Below are 4,743 nucleotides of genomic sequence, written 5' to 3'. Positions count from 1 at the left end.
AAGACCTCCAAATATGTATCGCATGTTGCTTTGATCATCTAGATTTGATGGTTGGGGAAGCTCTTGGGTGTTTGGAGCAGGCTGGGGCACTGTGTTATCCACTTGTGGTTGGGGACATGGATTCTGCATGGGGTTCCAGGTGCTGCAGATTTTCTGCGGTGTGAGTGGTCGTGGTGGTATTATTGTGCGTAGTGCCAACCTGCTCGTGTGAATCGTCCATGTGTGGTGCAAGATGTGAGTGCGTGTGCGTTTGTGCTCGAGTGGATCTTCTAGAATGTGCAAACAAGAAATGAACTTCAAGTTGTGAGTTTTGACTTACAAAGTATTATTTTTTTAAAAAAAAACTTAAAAACTCAATAATACCATTAAAAATCCAAAATAACTCCAAAATTGTCAAAACTTGTTACATGAAACCACTGATTGGGGCATCAACAAATCACATGGCATTACAATGTATGCTCAATATGGGAATGGTTAGTGTCAAAAATTTATTGATTTTCCACCCAACGTCTGCCATTTCGTCGCCTTGTCGCCAACCACCGTCGAAATCGATTTTTTGCACTAAAAGCATGATATGATTGCGATCGCCTCATGCTAACCACTTTCTCTATTCTGCATTTCAAGCTTCTTTGCACTCTAGTCTTCTTCCTTTCTCTTCCCACTAAATCTCTGTAGAACCAATTGAACATTTTGTATAAGGCATTGCTCTCTTTCCTCCCACCTCCATGCCTTGTATTTTTTAAATACACAGCTTTTGCTTGATAGTGTGAGCGCTCCATTCCTTGGCTACTCCACATGCTGAATGAGCTGAATGTGTCGAGAAAAAATGAGCTATGAGCAAAAAGAATATGCTGCAAAAATATAAACATTTAGTTCAAACACATGTTTTTTTATTCCAAAGACAAAGTGTTCAACCCACCATGTAATGTGTTATGTGTGTCTCCCCCAAGGCATCCACCATTTACGCTATGAAACTATTGATTACAAACTTTAAAGTGGATATCTCAGCAAAAGTTAGATTTTCCATTTCAAGAAAACAAAAAATATTATCTACAGACTACCACACACGAGCACGCTTAATTCCTAGGGCTGCTTCGTTACCTCTGTAGGTGGTAATGTCACACACCTTTTTCCACAATTGAAACTCATTGGGACTTTGAGCATTAGAATAGTCTGAAATCATATGCCTAGCTTTATTACCCCCCATACATATTTTATTAGGACGATCCTGTGTACTTCCAGATGCCTTCCTATCCTTTGATAGCTCTATTGTACCACCATGCAGGCCAACGCTTGATAGAATAGATTCAAGTTATCTGATACACTCTTCCCTTCTTTCTGCAGGCTCCATATTCCAAGCATAATTAATATGGAACATCAACAACTTGTCAAGAATTTGTAGACGGGCATGAAGAGTGCACACATGCACATTTATCAGAGGAATCGGTAGAATAGGATCCCAATTTGGATCATCCATGTCTCGATTAGGGGGTACACTCTGGTTACAACTAAGGATACCTTGAAACCATTTTTGGAGTGCTTTACCCACTATTTGTGTAGTGGTCACACCTTTCGCAGAATTGACTGCAGCTTTGCCACCCTTACCCTTACCTTTCATAGAGTTGACTATAGCTTTGCCACCCTTATCCTTACCCTTGCCCTTAGTTCCTAATGAGACTTTACTGTGGCATCAATAAATGCATGGAAAGAGGGTCATTGCACCTTGCTTGCATCCTAACATACACTTGAGAGTTTTCAAGTCTCCTGCCAAATGCCACTCCACTTGGAACGTATCTAGACCGTTGCGGAATGACATCAACGATTGGGGTGGGATTAAAATACCATTTGAGAGACTCATGTGTCTCATGTGGGAGATGAAAAGCTGTCAGCCACCAAATATTCTTCTCGGATTGAACACCAAAACTATTGTTTTCCTTCTCGCTAGCATTTAGCTCAACATCAATGCCCACCAAGGCTCTGTTCATAAGTGTAACGCTTACCCTTTCGAATTGTCGCCCTTTGACAATCTGGCACTCATCAAGTTTCATCACAAATATAACTTTGCCATTACACTCTTCTTGTGTCAACCCATAAAATCTGATCATTGACTCTTGGAGCTTCAAGAAATCAACATAGACATTATTGAACTCGTTGTAACGAAAAGATTTGTTCTCTTCTAGTGGCAGGACATCCTCCACATATTGAAATCCACCCAACAAGCTTGCAACATCATTATTGATGCACCTTTTTGTGACACTAACATTGTAAGGTGTTGACAGCAACCTATTTTTCTCTGTGACCTAGTGTGACAAGCCTATACAAAGCTTCGTAGGCCTTGAAACTTATTCCTACGCTATCACACACCTCTATCATCTCCTGAGGTGAAACAGTGTTCTTCAGCTCACTGAAATACTTCTGGCGCAAAACTTTAGCAATGCCAGCATTGGATGGATCATCCAATAGCTCCACCAACTCCTTTGCTTTGATGATATGCTGCAGCAGAGTATGTCCAATTGTTTTAGGATTGGACTCGATTCCCATCATCATCCAAGCCAAGTTCCATATTGAAACAATATTACAGCAACCTACAAAAAATGTATGAAATTAGAAGCTTGAATTTGTATTCCTACCGAGTTTGACGGATACGTTTCTTTTGAGCTCCATCGCTTGAAGACTCATCTCATACACTATAGAAGGTAACTCAGCCTTCTTGGCCTGATACATATATAATACCTCGAGCTGCTCAACTATCTTATTTGCTTCGGCATCGAGTACCTCCATATCTACAGGTATGTTCTCGTCCATAACAAAATCCGACTTCTGGTCACAAAAAGTTGTCCCAGGACATATGTTCAGAAAATAGGTATTATCTTTTATTGCAGCATCACCCTCTTAAAGCCCTTCCAAGCCTTTTGTTAATGCATCAAACATTGTACCATGTGCAAGATCAACATCTGGACTAGGACAAGGTGTCACAATACTTACATTTTCCATGTTCTTCACTTGTACATCACCATCCAAAGAATTAGAAATTGCAGTTTGCTTCATGACCTCAGGAGCCTTTCGCATCCTTAAGGCTTCTAAATGCTCATAGGCCCTTTTCACATAGCTATCTGGAATGCATTCTACATGCACAACATGCTCTTCAAAGCCCCAATCATCTTCATCTATAATAGAAGCGTCAATGCAAGGTATTATCAGACTTGTTGCAGCTTTTGTAGTCAAATATGTGCTTGCATCATTAGAATGTCCATAAACTTGTTGCGGTATCAACTAATCACACTTTATGCATTTCGCATCAGGTAATTCATCCTCACCATCACCAACAAGCGTACTCTGTATATAGAATTCTTGCTCACTACCATCAGCCTTAACCATCAAACACACATGCGCCATGGATCTAGCAACACCACATCGAAAATTCCCATTATTCGAGTCAACAGTGTCTTCAAATTTAATACCATTAGATACTACCACACTAGACTCACTACCAACAAACACCATAGACCCACCGCAAGAGAGATGCCCATCAACAAATAATTCATCAAGCGAGCCACCCTCAGATAAGGTATCAGATGTCAAATCAACATAATCCCCTTCAGAGTCACATTCACTACTATATCCACGCTCAGAATATTCATCATCAACATTCATCTCTCATGAAGCATTCATGTTGTAGGACTCTCTCATTGCATCAATCATAGGCATATTACTCTCCTCATTCAAATCATTTACATCATAAGCATCAGATTCAAGCTGACTCTGCACCGCCTTCCAGAACTCATTCTGTACTGATTCAAAAGCAACAACAACAGACCTTTCTATTGAACCTTGAGGCTTCGGCAACCTCCAATAACGCATCAATAGTGAAAACTTCAAAGCGAGCCAACTATGGTGCCAATCATCAAGGAGCATATGCATAAATACGAACGCATCACTAGAAAGTCCTTGACACGCAAAGTCCGCTTTTGCCCCATCATCTACAATGCAAAGTTGCAACATCTCTTCTTCCACCCGTGAAATTCAAGATTTAACGCATTCCTCATCTGTACCATAAAAGTATCGAGAATGCATGGCTGGCACCTCAAGTTCCACATAATGATTCAACAATGCAACCTTCATCAATTGCCAGTTGTACTGTGCATGTATAGGAAGACTGTCATAAAATTGCATAGCATCTTCACACAAGCTCTGATACATAAAATCAGCCCTTTCCGTATCATCATAAATGCCAAGCTCCAAGAGAAAGTCATCAGCCATAACCACCCATGCTTGTACATCTTCGTCTTTCCTTCCCACAAAGTCTCACATCAAAGAGAAAATTTGCATCCATCTGCAACTATTTTTTCTAGACAAGCTGCTCCTCATATGCATACATCTGATCCACAAACACTGAAGGTACTCGCAAAATATCCTCCGTGGGGGCACCAAACACTGACAAATCCATAACCACCCATGCTTGTACATCTTCATCTTTCCTCCCGCAAAGTCTCACATCAAAGAGACAATTTGCATCCATCTGCAACTATTTTTTCTAGACAAGCTGTTCCTCGTATGCATACATCTGATCCATAAACACTGAAGATACTTGCAGAAGATCCTTAGTTGAGGCACCAAACACTGACAGAGAGAAACTTTAGTGGGACACCTCTATAGCTAGCTTCTCTTGCAGTGCAGAAGCAGAAATCCCAAGTTCACATCACCAACCAAACAAAATTGAAGAGATCTGTAGTAGCATCAACT

The 4,743-nt window shown here is 40.6% G+C and overlaps 1 pseudogene; it reads right to left on the bottom strand.

Moving 5' to 3' along the window:
- Positions 1–2,305: 2,305 nt before the first annotated feature.
- On the bottom strand, positions 2,306–4,519 carry LOC147464972 (uncharacterized; annotated as a pseudogene).
- Between the last annotated feature and the right edge of the window lie 224 nt (positions 4,520–4,743).

The sequence above is a fragment of the Adiantum capillus-veneris genome, chromosome 1 (genome assembly GCF_014529385.1).
Source record: "Adiantum capillus-veneris isolate H3 chromosome 1, ASM1452938v2, whole genome shotgun sequence".
Taxonomy (NCBI): Eukaryota; Viridiplantae; Streptophyta; class Polypodiopsida; order Polypodiales; family Pteridaceae; genus Adiantum; species Adiantum capillus-veneris.
This window is presented reverse-complemented; position numbering and strand designations above follow the sequence as displayed.